This window comes from Aethalodelphis obliquidens, unplaced genomic scaffold (assembly GCF_003676395.1).
Source record: "Aethalodelphis obliquidens isolate GAN/ISIS:26980383/991018 unplaced genomic scaffold, ASM367639v1 scaffold15, whole genome shotgun sequence".
NCBI classification, from domain to species: domain Eukaryota; kingdom Metazoa; phylum Chordata; class Mammalia; order Artiodactyla; family Delphinidae; genus Aethalodelphis; species Aethalodelphis obliquidens.
In genome coordinates this window covers 11,225,139-11,242,335 of record NW_020837959.1, presented here as the reverse complement: position 1 = coordinate 11,242,335, position 17,197 = coordinate 11,225,139, and the positions used below count along the sequence as shown (strand labels likewise).

General features: G+C 43.7%; 1 protein-coding gene across 1 annotated transcript in view; it reads right to left on the bottom strand.

Annotated features, from left to right (window-relative positions):
- DOCK9 (dedicator of cytokinesis 9) overlaps positions 1-17,197 on the bottom strand; it is a 379,834-nt gene that overhangs the window by 342,247 nt on the left and 20,390 nt on the right. The window contains exon 3 of the mRNA XM_027115927.1: positions 11,303-11,507. The gene's annotated coding sequence lies outside the window, so the exon portion shown is untranslated. The remainder of the gene's footprint in view (positions 1-11,302; positions 11,508-17,197) is intronic.

Genomic DNA, 17,197 nt, shown 5'->3' with positions numbered 1-17,197 from the left:
TTTTATGTGAGACATCAAATAACAGTTGACATGGTCAGACAAGAGATGTTATTGTTCAATTTCCTCAAGTGACAGCCCCACACCTAATAATGCATGCAACTGGGAATAAAATTAAGTGTTCTGAGTAAAAAAATGTTAAGAGACCTCCAAAGGAAGAGATGTTATTGCTCGGATATTCACAAATGTAGGCAAAACCATGTCCCTGAGGATTAAATCAATGCTAGGAGGAACATAATTGCATAGAAAAATGCTCCATAAGCTATGAAGCATGATATTAAGTAAAGCTGATCATTGCTGCCTCTTTTTTTTTAGAGATTTTTTTGATGTGGACCATTTTAAAGTCTTTACTGAATTTGTTACAATATTGTTTCTGTTTTATGTTTTGGTTTTATGGCCATGAGGCATGTAGGATCTTAGCTCCCCGACCAGGGATCGAACCCGCACCCCCTGCATTGGAAGGCGAAGTCTCAACCACTGGACTGCCAGGGAAGTCCCTGATCAGCTTCTTTTACTACAAATGTTTATCGTGCATCTATAATATGTCGGGCACTGTTCTTAGTCATTTGGATGCATCAGCAAACAGTTCCAAGTCCATGATACATATTCAAATAGTGGACAGACAAAATATAATCTATTTCTAGAAGAAAATCGGGGGATGACTGATTATGCTTGATATAAAATAAAGCAAGTTAAGTATAGGGGCAGATGCAGGTGCTGCTATCTTCCATAGTATGGTCAGGGAAGCCCTCTCTGAGGAAGTGATATTTGATGGGAAGGATTGAGCCAAGTGGAGATATGAAGGAAGAGGGTAAAGATGTGACGGTGGAATGATCAGCATACAGATGTTATTTATAGTCATGGACTCGGGTGAGAAGGGTGAGAGTATCCAAACAGACAGGTGAGGAGGGCACTCCCAGTCACTCATCATGTAGAGTCTGCAAAGAGGAAGAGCTGGCAATGGACACCGAGAAGAAGCAACAAGCCAGGGACCTCCCTGGTGGTCCAGCAGTTAAGACTCCATGCTTCCCTGGGTTCGATCCCTGGTCAGGGAACTAGATCCCACAAGCCACAACTAAGATCCCGCGTGCCACAACTAAGACCCGGTGCAGCCAAAAAAATTAATAAGTATTAAAAAAAAAAAAAGAAGACGAAGAAGAAGCAATGAGCCAGATGGGAGGAAAACCGGGAGGGGGATGTCCCTGAAGCCAAGTGAAGAAAGTGTATTAGAAAGGAGGCTTGAGCAAGTGGTAGTCCACACAGAAATAAGAATCAGACTTAAATCCCCACCTCCCCTAACGTGCCAAAACAGGTTCCACTTGACCTACACGTGGAGAGCAACACTTAAGAACTTTTTGAAGGAAACAGAGACAAATATTTTTATGACCTCAGTCAGTGGAAGTATGTCTCTAAAAAGACATAAATAGCACATACCACAGGAGGAAAGAAGAAGACGTTTTATATTTCTGGTCATTAAAAAACAGTATTAAAAAGTAAAAAGAGTGCAAACTGGGAGGAAATATTTGCAGCACATATAATAACCAGAAGCTTCTTAATAATTCAGAATAGAAAAAGGACTCCTACAAATTAGTAAGACAAAGACATATAATGCAATAAAAAAATGCACAGATGACATAAATAGGCATTTATCATTAAAGGAAGTTTGAATGGGCAATAAACATACGAAAAGATGTTCAACCTCATTAGTAATTTGCAAAAATGCAAATTTTAATCTGCAAAAGATATCATTTTACACCCACCAGATTGGCATAAATTTTAAAATATGACAATACCAAGTATTGGCAAGGATATAGAGATTGGGAAATATTATTCACCACTGAGAGGAGTGTAAATTGGTAAACAACTTTGGGGCAATTTTGGTTTTATCTTATCAATCTGAAAATGCACATACCCTATGGCCCAGTAGTCTCCCTCTAGAGAAACTCTTGCCCATGTGCATCAGGAAGCCTGAATAAGAATGAGCATAGAAGCACTGTTTATAATTTTTAAAATTGAAATAATTAATGTCATTAACAAGAGAATAGATCAATAAATTGTGATATAGTCATTGCAGTAGCCAGCCTCCAAGATGGCCACAAATGTCAACTCCCGGCATTCACATGCTTTGAGCTGTCCCTTCCCACACTGAATAGAGCTGAACTGTGGAACCAATAGAATATTTTAGAAATAATAGTGTGTGACTTCCAAGGCTAGGTAATAAAAGTCATTGTGACTTCCTCCTTGCTCTCCTGGATCTCCCTCTTTGGAAGAAGCCAGCTACCATGTTGCATGGATACTCAAGCAGCCCTGTGTTGATAACATCATGGCAAGGAACTGAGGTTCCTTCCAACAACCAGCACCAACTCTCAGTCTCCTGAGAGTGAGCCTCACTCAGTGAGGCTCCTGAGTGAGCCATCTTGCAAGCAAAGTCTCCAGCCACAGTCAAGCTTTAAGACGACTGCATACTTAGCCAATATCTTGACTGCAGTCTCATGGGAGATCTGGAGCTAAAACAACTAGGCTAAGTCTCTCCTAAATTCCTGCCCTACAGAAACTGTTTATTGTTGTTTCATACTCCTGAATTTGGGAGTAATTTGTCATGCAGCAGTAGATAACTAATACAGGCATGTAATAGATACTGCACAGCAGTATAAGTAAGCTGGGGTTACAAGCAGCATCATGAATAAATCTCATAAAAATAATGTGGAGAGAGAAAAAAGCAAGTTCCAAAGACATAGGCGGTAATTTCTGTTGATGTAAAGTTCATAAAACCAAAAATACATACATTGTTAGAGAAATAATACATTGCTAGAGAAATACACATATATAATGAAGCCATGCAGGATGGCAAGGGAATCATAAGCACAAAATTCAGGAGGATGGTTACGTCCAGGAGACAAGCAATCAGAGAAAGACACACGAGAGTTTCTAGTGGAAGTGCTCTACTTTTTAAGCGACCAATAGGTACATTCATGTTTTATATTAATCTTTATATCTTTTTTAATGTATAAAAAAGTCACAATTTTTTTTAAAAAAGGGTGGGAATAATTGACTCTCATCAAAACTACTGAGAGTCAATTATGCTGAGGACAAAGGACTGACCGTTGGGTCTTTTTTTCTCTTTTTTAAAAGTATTTATTTATTTATTTGCTTGCACTGGGTCTTAGTTGAGGCAGGCAGGCTCCTTAGCTGCAGCTTATGGGCTCCTTAGTTGTGGCAGGTGGGCTCCTTAGTTGATGCACGTGGGCTCCTCAGTTGTGGCATGAGAACTCTTAGTTGTGGCATGCATGTGGGATCTAGTTCCCTAACCAGGGGTCAAACCCAGGCCCCCTGAATTGGGAGCACAGAGTCTTATCCACTGCACCACCAGGGAAGTCCCTGACTGTTGGGTCTTGCCAGGCAGAGGCCATCAATGACCCTAATGAGCATGATTTCAGTGAATCATGCGTCAAAAGTCTACCTGGAATGGGTTGCAAAGAGAATGGAAGATGAGGAAATGGACACAGCAGGTACCAGCTCTGAGATTTTTTGTAAAGGGGAACAGAAAACTTGTGTGGAAGCAGGAGAATAAAAGGATATCTATTTGGGGGCAGGATATTTTTAAAGGATCTAATGAGAAGTGGAAAATTGTTGTTTCAAGAGAAAGTAAGAACTGTGTCTATTCTTGGATATTTGGGAGATAATGAGATACAGTTCAAAAGTGAAGGAGTTGGCCTTAGATGAGAGTACAAGAACGGTATATTGATATTATTCACAGGATACTGGTGGTACCAAGGCTGGGTGGGCAGCAGCCTTCATACTGCTGCTGAGAATAGAATATACAGACTTACATGGTCTGAATTAAGGTCAGATTATTGGTGACGGGGAAGACATCAAACCACCCCTGGTATCTTAGGACAGGGATAAAGACAAAACTATGAAGCAGATACATTGTTTCCAGGATCCATCTTTTGATTATTCCTTTGTCCCTATGGTCCTCTCTCCTTTCCTTTCTTTTCAGATTCTCTTCCCAGTCACAAACTTTCAGAATCTCATCTCAGTTAATGAAATCACATATAAGAAGTAGCAAGTTCACATGGCTCCCTTTGGGGGAGCTTTGGCACTTTAATTCAATTCCATAGTTAAATCTGAACATAGTTGAAGTGGAATTCCATAGTTCCAGTTTTTTTTGTTTGTTTTTTCTGTTTTTCTGTTTTTGTTTTTTTGCAGTACGCGAGCCTCTCACTGCTGTGGCCTCTCCCGTTGAGGAGCACAGGCTCCGGACGCGCAGGCTCAGCGGCCATGGCTCACGGGCCCAGCCGCTCCGCGGCACGTGGGATTTTCCCAGACCGAGGCACGAACCCGTGTCCCCTGCATCGGCAGGCGGACTCTCAACCACTGCACCACCAGGGAAGCCCCATAGTTCCAGTTTTGAATCTCTAGGTCCCTCCTCCTCCTAACATTGTGTGACTCCATGAATTTGAAGTTCTTAGAACAAGTTAGTGGACATTGTCTCCACCCAATTCAAATCAATCTGGAAGGTATTAATATTATACTTTAAATGATGAAGTGTGAGACCCAGTTATGAGGGAGCCACCCTTCTTTTCTTGTATAGGTGTAGTTATATGTGTCCACTGTGTGTGTCCTGTGGTCATGATATTATACAGTTGGACCAATGTTAGGGCTGGAGCCAACCATCTCTATACTCAGGAACCACACCTGAGAACGGAAGGTAGGGATGGAAGGGGAATCCTTTCATGATGTCAAATACCTGGGAGAAAGGTAAATCTTCCAGGCCAGAAACTAGAATGGGGAGGGAGGCTGTAAGTGATGAAAAGAGACCTTTTCTTTTGGGTTAAATTACAAAGAGGTCAAGGTGTCCAGGAGGAACCTGGTGGTGGGAAATCAGCTGGGACCACCTAAAGAGACAAGTCAGGAGCGCTCTCCTTTTGGGACCCCATGTGCAAAGGCAATGGAACCTAAGCCTTGAGGACAAAAGGAAAGCTGTAGTGGCCTTAGAGATTATTTCTAACGCAGACTGTATTTATGTTCCTCGTATTCCCTGTTCATCTTCACTAGCATCCAGTGAAATCTTTCTGGGTCTAGCCTGTCTCAGCAATAATGGTATCTAACTTTACTGAGTACGTACTGTGTGCCAGAGACTGTATAAAGTCACCTGACAATGTGACTCCATGGGTTAGGGAACACTCAAGGGACAGAATTAAAGCCCCTATAGACTAGCCACGCCAATGCACCAGATTCTAATTCTAGGACTAAACTTCAGAGGCACTGGTGCTTCCTTACACAGGGGATGTGAGATCCAAATAGCAGAGGATATTGCACCTGAGAGTTGAGAGAAACTGATGAAGTCAGGAAAAGCTGTGATGGGAAAAGGCGGTGCAAGAAGATGTATTCAAAGGGAGACAATGAGAAACGGTGCTGAAAACAACGGTTCCAGGGAACGAAGTGTAGAGAGAGGATGTTCAGGGCAGGAGTGCGTCACATACATAAGTGGAACAAGCATTATCCTCCTAACAGCTCTAGGTGTTTGAAATTATACATTGGTTGCCTGCATCTTTTATTTGTAATATCTAATCTGCGGTACTAAAATCTAGTTTGGCAGTAAGTAGCTTCCGTTTTGTCAAGAACCGCTACCTTAAACAAACCATTCTACATTCACCCAACCAGTTTTGGGGGCACTAGAAACATTTTGCTGGTTTTAAGGTATTTTAAAAGGATTGTTTTATTATAGTTCTTGTAATTGGACCTTTTATCTCTGCTGCTTCAAATTCATCTAGACTAGATGAACGGACTAGAATCCGTTCCAGTGTCCTAAAATGAAACGAGGTCAGTCCAGGTGAAATTTTTGTTCTAAACATTTCAAAGTTTCTATTCTTGTTCCATCGGTTGGGGTTTGAAGTGTGGGGACCTGTGGGCTTTTTTTTTTCTTTCTTTCTTTTCATGTCATAGGTCAGAAACTGCAGCATTTTTCTACGTCTGAGGCAGACAGAAGAAAGAAAAATGTGACACAAGTTTGGACCCAGCTGTCTCCACTGAGGGGCAGGGTCGTTTCTTGGCCCCAAAGTGTATCTGGTCATGTTCCTTCAAAGTGTCCTCTGGTCATGACTTTCTGAAATGGACATGAGATAACCATGGACCAGGGTGAGGGTAGTGATGAAGATCACAGAGCAGAGAGAAGCATGGGAGCAGAATTCCTAGCAGGAAACTGAACTGGCCACACTGGCTATAGCTGGCTCGCAGCAGGGCGAAAGCACTCCTATGTGAATTCAGGTTAATTGCTGCTAAAATTATACCAGGTTTCTTTTTACTCTTTATTGTCATAAGAAAAAAATCTGGGAAATTCTGCAGTTAATTGCTTCATGAACAAAAATACAGCCTGTCAAAAAGTAAGTCTTTAGCACTCGCCCTCAGTAAGTCCTGTGACAGTGAGTTTTCTCCACCAGCAGACTCAGGCCTGCCCAGTTTCTGAGCCAACATCTATGAGTGTAGGAGTACATCAGTCTATCTTTCCTCACTTCCAACACCATCACTACCAGGCCAGGTCAAGACTCTGGTACACTGTTAAAGGCCTGGTATTTCCCGTGTGGAGTAGAGGCCCTGTTACAGACTAAATTGTGTCCCCTTCAAAATTCATGTGTTGAAGGTCTAAATTCCAGTAGCTCAGAATATGACTGGATTTAGAGATAGGGCTTTTAAAAAGGTAATTAAGATTAAACAAGGTCGGGGAAGGCAGGGAGGGACAAATTAGGAGTTTGGGATTAACATATACACACTACTATATGTAAAATAGATAACCAACAAGGACCTACTGTATAGCACAAAGAACTGTACTCAATATTTTGTGATAACCTATAAAGGAAAAGGAAAAGAATCTGAAAAAGAATATATATATATACACACACATATATATATCTCTGAATCACTTTGCTGTATACCTGAAACTAACACAACATTGTAAATCAACTATACTTCAATTAAAAATTAAGATTAGGATTTCCCTGGTGGCGCAGTGGTTAAGAATCCGCCTGCCAGTGCAGGGGACATGGGTTTGATCCCCAGTCCAGGAAGATCCCACATGCCACGGGGCAACTAAGCCAGTGAGCCACAACTACTGAAGCCCACGCACCGCAACAAGAGAAGCCACTGCAATGAGAAGCCTGCACACTGCAATGAAGAGTAGCCCCCGCTTGCCACAACTAGAGAAAGCTTACACGCAGCAAAGAAGACCCAATGCAGCAAAAAATAAATAAATAAATAAAGATTAAACAAGGTCATTAAGGTGGGCCCTGATCCTAACCAGAATAGTGTCCTTATAAGAAGAGGAGGTTAGGACACAGACATACACAGGAAAAAGACCACTGAAGACACAGGGAGAAGGCAATCTTCTACAAGCAAGGAGAGAGGTCAGAAGGAACTAACCCTGCTGACACCTTGACCTTAGATTTCCAGTCTCCAGAACTGTGAGGACACAAGTTTCTGTTGTGTTATGCCACCCAGTCTGTGGCGCTTTGTTATAGCAGTCCTAACAAAGTAATACAAGCCCCAAACGTTCATTCCACCAAGTAATATCTGTTTTCTTGTCCTCGTTCAACAAGCCAACATCAGTGGGCTTCTGCGAGGATCACTCTCTGTCCTGAACCCACCACTTAAACTAGGGGTTGGCAAACATTTTCTGTAGAGGGTCAGATAATAAAAAGTTTAGGCTTTGAATGTGAAGAAGCAAAAGAGAGAATGTTATGTAGCTGCTTATATAACCATTTAAAATGTAACCACTTATACCTGTACACCTACATTCATAGCAGCGTTATTCGCGAAAAGGTGAAAACAACCCAAGTGGCCATGGGTGGATGAACAGATAAGCAAAATGTGGTCTATACACACAATGGAATAGCCTTCAGCTTTAAAAAGGAAGGAAATTCTGACACACGCTACAATATGCATGAACCTGGAGGACGTTACGCTGAGTGAAATAAGCCAGACACAAAGGGATGAATATTGTGTGATTCCACTTATATGAGGTACTTAGATTAGGCAAATTCATAGAGACAAAGTAGAATAGTGGTTGCCGGGGGCTGGAGCGGGGAGGGGGGATGGGGAGTGATTGTTTAATGGGTACAAAGTTTCTACTGGGGATGATGAAAAAGTTCTAGAAATGCTTAGTGGTGATTGTTGCCCAACATTGAGAATGTACTTAATGCCACTGAATTGTACACTTAAAATAGTTAAAATGGCAAATTTTATGCTATGTATAGTTTATCACAAAACGGCTATCCCACCCCTCAAAATGCAACCATGGGGAAGTGGGAGTGGGAGCAGGTGGGTAGGAGGAGAAGCAGATTGGCCCATAGGCTGTAATGCGCCTACTCCTACCCTACACTGTTTGGTTAGGGCTCCGCCTCTATCTCTGTTCCCTGAGCGACAAGCATGAGACCTGCTCTAGAGAGACAGATCGCCTGGAACCATCAACATCTGTCATTAAGTATTATGACCACTGTCTGGAATGACCTCTTACTTTGCCCCTTCTAGATTGTGCCCTTTGCATAAGAAATCAAGCCCAAATTTATCATGTTCCTTTAGACATTCCTGGCTACTCACTTCTGGGGGTAACCCTGCACCTGGAAGGCCCCCCGATACCAGGAGCTCGGGGTCCTCTTTCTCCATCAGCCTGTGCTGCTGACATCTCTGCGTGCCTTGGCGCCTAATCCACCGAGGCTATGGATGGAGATGGTTGAAGGATACAAACAAGTTAAAGAACACGATTCTGCTTAATCGTAACAGGACCTGAAACAAGAAATAGCTGAGTTTGCTGCCTACTATAGTAGAGCTATGCTGGTTAGGCTCGGTATCTCTGAGCAGAGTACAGGGTTGGCTTATGTAGGGTTTGGGGAGCATGGAGCTCGGGGATTGGGAGACTTTCAGAGGCATAAGCGGGTTGAGATCATCTGTAGGAGCGTGATTGCTCGCTGAGCTATTGTTGATTGGTTGGCACTGGTGTATTTATTAAAGTGAGTTGATCTCTGATTGGCTGATTTTCAGAAGCTAGGGGTTGAACTGATTGATTAGCTTGTACAAGTGTGTCACTGAGGCAAGTTGTCATTAATCGATTAAAAAGGATGTAAAACTAGTTCGTTGGCTACTTGTTACCATGGTTGCAATCATTTTTTTCCTAGGTTGGTGGGAAATTTTTAATTTTCATGTATTATCTGTGTAGCTGTCTCTCCAGCCATTAAAAATTTGCCTTATAGGGCTTTCCTGGTGGCGCAGTGGTTGAGAGTCCGCCTGCCGATGCAGGGGACACGGGTTCGTGCCGTGGTCCGGGAAGATCCCACATGCCGCGGAGCGGCTGGGCCCGTGAGCCATGGCCACTGAGCCTGCGCGTCCGGAGCCTGTGCTCTGCAATGGGAGAGGCCACAACAGTGAGAGGCCCGCATAAAGCAAAAAAAAAAAAAAAAAAAAAAAATTGCCTTATCTTCCATGGCAAAGAATGTTAATTGCCAGAATTCCCTGGTGGTCCAATGGTTAGGACTCGGCACTTTGCCGCGGCCTGGGTTCAATCCCTGGTTGGGGAGCTAAGATCTCGCAAGCCGCGTGGTGCAGCTGAAATAAAAAAGAATGCTAATTGCCTAGGTAATATCCATTCTCCCCTTCTTCCTTACTAACAGAACCCTGTTTTTGTCAAGTGTAACAATGTTCCCAACAAGTACCTTCCCCAGACAACCGTGCCGATTGGGTTGAGCACGTGACACAATCCTAACCAATGAGCTATGAGCAGAGGCGCTGGGTGCCCTTTGGGAAAAGCTCCTTCAAAGCCGAGCAGAGTCAGTGGGCATGCCCCGTCTCTCCTTCCTGACTGAAAGGGGGTCATGCTGGCCTGGGGGGCAGGTGCCATCTTGGATCCATGGAACTACAGCCATAATGATGGCAGATAGGAAGAGAGACGGAAAGAGACCCTGAATACGGTGGAGCTATCATATCAGCTCTGGACCGCCTGCCTCCCATCTTGCAGGTGTGTGACAAAAATCAAACCTCTATTTGGTTCAGCTACTGTGAGTTTTCTATTAAGTGTACCTAAACCTATTCTTATTTGATAAACCTGCCCTTCTGCTTTCCTTATGCTTCCCCTCACAATCATTATCAATGGCTCCCACGTGGCTTCACTGGATAGCAGAGTGCTCAGCACATCACACGATACACTCTCAGTATATATTTGTCGAGTGTGCAATTCCCAGATGAGGTTTTTGTGCTTCCAGATACGAGGCAAAAAGAAGTACAAAACATCACCTACAAAGCAATCTTGCCAAAAATATTTAACGTGAATCCAATCATGAAGAAACTATTAGACAAACTGCATGGGAGACGATCTAAAACAACTCACCTGGACCTTCCGAAAAGTTCCACGTGATAAAAACAATAACCAAGAAGGCGGGAGGGAGGATTATTCTAGATTAAAAGAGACTAAACAAACATAACAACCCAGCGCAATGCATGAACATCATTAAATCCTGGATCAAACAACAAAAGATATCTGCATCACCCAGTATACCTGGACTTACCTGCCAGAAATCCCGGAGGCAGCCACAGTGGCCTATGTGGTATGGAAAGGGCACTTTTCAAGGGATAGATTCCCCACTCAGAACCCCAAGCAGATGACTCAGATCAAGAGAGAAATTTGGAGAGTTATTTAGTCCCAAAACCACTCATGTAGTTGAGATAGAAATCCAGGAGTTTCTTTACCATTCTAAGCATCAATACAGCCAGAGAGGCTGAGGAAAACTCTGAAATCTATCAGGGATGCTCCTGCAGGGATTGAAAGGCCATTGTAACCAACATATGATAATCTTGCCACAAGCCTTGGAAGCCACCAGGGCTGCTCTGGGGATGCTCATTAGGGGTGTAGCAAAACTCAGCCACTTGCAGTGGTTAAGAATCTGCCTGCCAATCCAAGGGACACAGGTTCAAGCCCTGGTCCAGGAAGATCCCACATGCCACGGAGCAACTAAGCCTGTGCACCACAACTACTGACGCCCGTGCGCCTAGAGCCCGTGCTCCGCAACAAGACACTGCAATGAGAAGCCCGCGCACTGCAACTAGAGAAAGCCCGCACTCAGAAATGAAGACCCAACGCAGCCAAAAATAAATAAAATTTTTTCAAAAAAGAAAATGTTTAAAAAAACAAACCTCAGCCACTGCTGCCACTCGCTGTAGCAAACCTGGTGTGGTGCTAGGGCTGAAAGAGGGGTGTGCTACATAAAACAATAGAAGCATTATTAATGCATAAAGTAACAACTGTGAAATGCCTTCTTACCGAGAGGGAGAAAAGCTGCGTCTCCTACCTGAGGACCAGGTACCAGTGAGACAACGCAAGACCAGGGGATCCACTAGGGGGCGGTAGAGTCCACTGGTTAAAGGCACAGTCTGGAATCAGAGAACCCCATCAGTCCTGGCTTCTCCACTTCGCAGGTAGGTGACCTAAGGCTGGTCACAAGCCCTCTGAGCTTTAGTTTCCTCATCTGTGAAATGGAGATGAGAACAGTGTCTACAACAGAGGTTTGCTGTTGATAATAAATGTTCCCGGCATACTGTAAATACCCAATTCATATTAGTTATTATTCATTATTTACAATAGCTAAGATATGGAAGCAACCTAAGTGTCCATCAGTCCATCAACAGATGAATGGATGAAGAAGATATGAGATACACACAAAATGGAATACCAGTTAGCCATAAAAAAGAATGAAATTAGGTATAAAATAAGCTACAAGGATATATTGTACAACATGCGGAATACAGCCAATATTTTATAATAACTATAAATGGAGTATAACCTTTAAAAATTGTGACTTGCTATATAGTACACTTATAACTTACATAATATTGTACAGCAACTATATTATACTTCCATAAAAATAATAAATAAAAATAGCCAGTAGTTTAAAATAAATAAAATTTAAGTATAAAAATAAAGTATTAATCCAAACTTTAACTGCAAAAAATGTATATATTAGTCATTATTTTCGTTCACTGAAATAACACATCGTTCACAGGAAAACTAGAAGGGAAGGCTGCACCTGCACATACGCATCTGGGTAGGAGGTGGGTGTGCAGCAGAGCAAACGAGGACAAAACCCATTGGAACTTACGACGTAAAGTCTGGAAAATGCTGCGCATGAAGGTGAGTTGAGGAATGAATCACTGTGGGAAGATGCAGACCTGTGACACATCAGGTGAGGGGTGCCCACCCAGAGCCCCCAGCTGGAACCTTTTAGTTCCTTTTTAAAAATACATAATTGTGGTAAAATACACATAACAAAATTCACCACCTTAACCATTTTTAAGTTGCATTTAGTGCATTCACACTGTTGTACAACCATCACCACCATCCACCTCCGGAATACTTTTCATCTTGTAAAACTGAAACTCTGCACCCATTAAACAACAACTCCCCATTCCTCCTGCCCCTGGCAACCACTGTTCTACTTTCTGTCTCTACGAATTTGACTACTCTATACTCTAGGTGCCTCATATAAGTGGAATCACAATATTTGTTTGTAACTGGCTTATATAATGGCCTCAAGGTTTGTCAGTGTTGTGGTATGTCAGAATATTTTTCCCTTTTGAGGCTGAATTCCATTGTATGTATATATGACACCTGGTGTCTCCATTCATCTGTCGATGCATACTTGTAACCCTTTTTTAGTTCTTTTTGAACTAGATAGTCCATCAGGAATTTTCTGGGAGGGGACAAACAACCAAGGGAACCAGCGGCTGAGCCCTGGGATGAGAAGAAAGCTCCAATTCAGCAAGAGGCCGTAGAAATGATTCTCAGACAAAGGAGAAAAGAAATTCAGCCAGTATACATGTGTGTATAGTTTCTAAATGTCACCATATAGTTGAGGACTGGCTTCCCCATGATGGTCATTGCCTCTCAGCTCCAAACTCATGCTTCTCTACTTGGCTTCATGATGCTGGGCTGAGATTCTGCAAACCACACTTCGGGCTCTAACAATTAGGGATGCAGCAGGAAGGCTGCAAGCCTGGAGGAAGAAGGAAGGACTTGCAACGTCCTTTCTGCTTGTGGTTCTTCAGAGCAACACCCCGGCAATGCCTCTTCACGCGGCAGGGGCTGTGCCTTCCTGTAGCAACAAGTGAATCCAGTTTCCATTTGTTCCAACACCTGCAGGGACAGTGTCATTGCTCCCCGACCATCACCAGCCAGCCAGCACCCACTTCTCAGAGGACTGGGTCCCGGTCCCGTGGGACCACTTCTGCACGGTTTAAGGTTTTAGTAATTCCACCCACCTGCCTTGGTTTGCCCAGCCTGAAAGGTGGTAGCCGCCTCCTCTGTGATATCTTGGCATAAAGTTACAAAAGTTCTCTTTTAACTTTAATGTAGTTAACAGTTCTTCACATTTAGTTCTCTCTTTTCACATTGCTTTGGGTTTTGTCTCCTAGATTAAAATTGATGCACCCCCAACCACTATCTCAAAACTTTAATGGCCTCCCAGGCCCCGTGTTTAAGCCTAAACCCTTCACTCTAAGTAAGAATGACCCAGCCTCCCTTTTCATCCAGAAAATTAAAGCCATTATAAGTGACCTCAAACATGCCCCCGTGATCTATAAAAATGTCTATGGCCAATTTTCTCTTCTTCAGTCTCAAAAGATAAAGCATTTTCTTCCTATTTAATCCCAAATCTTCCAAGGGTGCTTTTGAGCCCAACTCCATCCCACATTCTCGGGGCTCCTACTCTGTCCCTATATCCTCTCTCCAATTCTTAGCAGGCTCTTTTCTGTAGCCTCCAGGGAGCTGAGTAAGGACAGGTCAAAGGACTGGTAGGTACTTCTCTTCCTCCCTCCTGTTAACCACATCCATGTTTTCCCCCATTGCACGTCCACCCCCCAAGTCTGAATTTCTGGACAAGTTCTGCATGCCCAGCACCCAGCACAGCGCCTGGCAAGGAGTAAAACCCTGGGTTATGAGTCAAGTCCATCTCACCTGCCTTCGCTAATCAAGGTCGTTTTAAGACTTGCATGGCCTCCAAGCTGTGTGTAGCCTAAACAATAAGATGTTTGCCAGAGTTCTGTTCCAGAAACTTGGAGTCAGCTGTGTCTACTTCGAGCTGAGCTGGTTAAGACCGGATAGGACCATGGACCCTCCAACTGGGCATGCGTGAGTGTCCTCGGGGTGACCTTTTGAACACACGGAGGCCTGCAGCCTAGTTACGCCTGCACAGAAGGATGGTTACCGCACCTTTTCCCAATCACCTTTCCCCAGGCTCCCCACGCCTCAGCCCGCCCTGCTTCTTTATTCGTTATCCCATGCATACCCTGAGCCCCTTCCCTTTAGGGAGGCAGATTTGAGATTTGTTTCCTAGCTTGGCTGCCTTGCGACTAAACCCTCTCTTTGCTGCAGACCTTGGCGCCTCAGCGTTTTAGCTTGCTGTGAGTTGGGCAAACCAGCTTGCTTCGGTAACAGGAGGAGGCTGCAAGATGACACTCAGTGTTTGCTGAATGGGTAAGATCAACAGAGGAGTCACCCCTTACCTGCTTGCTGAAGGGATCACTGAATAGCTGGGATTCTGTAGCTAGAGCTCATGGCACACCTTAGGGCCATGTTTCTCCCAGTGTGGCCCTTGGACCACCTGCACCAGAATCACTTGGGGATTTTGCTAAAAATGCTGATTCAAAAGTCACGTGGCGGGGGGAGGGGTCAAAGTGACAGGAGCCCAAACAAAGCAGTATTGGGTTATAACCCAAAGTATACAATAAATATCCGTGAGTCCATACTGATGTAAATAAATGGTTGAGTAAATAAACAGGGAGAAGAGACAAATCTTCTGTGCAGAAGAATTCCAAATAATTTCTGTGGATCCTCTGTCCCCAACAAGATGGAGCTTAACTCCCGCCTCAAGTGTGGGCTGCACATAGAGGCTTCCTTTCAAAGAGGACAGTATGAAAAGGCGTGTGTGTGTGTGTGAGAAAGAGAGAGAGATTAATTTGACAGTAGAGAAACCAGACTAACACAACCTCACCCAGGTGATCAAGGTCAACACAAACAGTGAGGAGTCAGATTGACAGTATGTATACTTGGTATGAAGTGATGAAAATGGCATTTTACCCCTGGGTCTTCCAACAATCAATCCATAACCTCAATCTTAACATGAGAAAAGTATCAGGCAAGTTCCAATAAAGGAACTTGCCCCTACTCCTGACCCCTACCTGACCCTAGTCCTCAAAATTTTCATGGTCATCAATACAAGGAAAATCTGAAAAACTGTCACAGCCAAGAAGAACCTGAAGAAATGCGACAACTAAATATGATGTGCTATCCTGGATGGGATCCTGGACAGAAGAGGACAATAGGTAAAAAGGAAATATTATGAACTAAAGTATGCACTTTAGTTCATCATAATGTATCAATGTTGGTTTGCTAATTGGGACAAATACACCACAGTAATGTAAGATGTTAATAACAGAAGAAATGGGGGTGTAGGGCTTATGGGAATTCTTTGTACTATCTTCTCAATTTTTCTGTAAATCTAAAGCCTTTCTAAAACATAAAGTCTATTGAAAAATGGTTCTTTAACAAATGCAAATTCCTGGGCCTCCCTTCAGAATCTCAGGTAATGCGCCTCAGGACTCTGCGCTTTAAACAAGCATCTTGTTGGTTTTGTACACACAAGTCTGAAAACCAGCGTCTTAGAGACTCTCTGCTGGTTTTGTACACACAAGTCTGAAAACCAGCGTCTTAGAGACTCTCTGCTCAGAGGTATCGAGGCTCCTTGCTTGTTGTGGTTTGGACCCATGCCACTGTGTTGCACAACCCCCAGGTCATCATTGGTACTGTGACCAAACTTACAATGTTAATGGCAGCTGTGGAGTGGACACCATGCATTTTCATCTGCTGCAGGCCTTCCTTTGGCCCACAGATATCAATATGAGCCAACAGTTAACAGCTGGGAAATGCTTCATCAAAGCCCAAAGCCCTGGGCTGCATTTCTGAATCCCCCCAGTCCCTTCTGGCATTTTCTCATAGGGCTCAGAGTGGCTCAGCTCTTCAGATGGGATGTGTGCTGATCAGTTCCACACATTCTCTACCACACCCTATTGTTCCTCACACTTTAAGAGCTGTTATTATCATGACTGTGTTGTTGACTTTTTTAAAAAATTTTTATTTATTTATTTATTTATTTTTGGCTATGTTGGGTCTTCGCTTCTGTGTGAGGGCTTTCTCTAGTTGCAGCAAGCAGGGGCCACTCTTCATCACGGTGCGCGGGCCTTTCACTGTCGTGGCCTCTCGTTGCAGGGCACAGGCTCCAGACGCGCAGGCTCAGCAGTTGTGTCTCACGGGCCTAGTTGCTCCACGGCATGTGGGATCTTCCCAGACCAGGGCTCGAACCCGTGTCCCCTGCATTGGCAGGCAGATTCTCAACCATTGCGCCACCAGGGAAGCCCCTGTATTGTTGACTTTTTACAGAAAAAAAAAGTTCTCTGTATCTGGGTCACGCTCAAAAGTGGGAAAATGAAAGATAAATGAAGTGAGCCTGTGTCCTTAAAAACTGGAGGAGAGCATATTTATCTGTGTAGGTAGGAGAATCTTACTGCCTGATTAACATACAAGCTAAGTATGTCTGTTGATTGCTTATGTCCAGCCTTTTCCTTCAGTGATGGCCCATTTGGACCTCAGGCCAGCAAGAAATGCTGCAGCGATAAACAGACTGAAGGTGGATCACAGAGGAAGAAGGAGGGGGAGAATGACTCTTCTCTCCCCTCTGTTTTTGCATGCCCTGGGAACACAGCGGGGAGAGCAACTCGACTCCCCAGAGAATCAGGATCTGGCGGAGCTAAGCCAGAACCTGCATTCCCAGGTCCTTTGTCAGATGGCGTGATCATACCGTTCTGGTCCTTTATTTCTAATTACTATTTTAGGAACAAACTGTCTCATGAGTGCCCGGGCACAAATAGGCAGACTCGATTTTGAGAACTGTTTCAGCCTCCTTGCCAATGTTCAGAGTATAATTATGAAAATGATAATAATTGCAAGAAATTACTACAGGCAGGATCTGTTTAAAGTAGTTTTTCTTTCTTTTTTTAAAAATTTTTATTTATTTTAATTTTGGCCGTGTTGGGTCTTTGTTGCTGCACGTGGGCTTTCCTCTGGTTGCGGCGAGCGGGGGGCTACTCTTCGTTGCGATGCACGGGC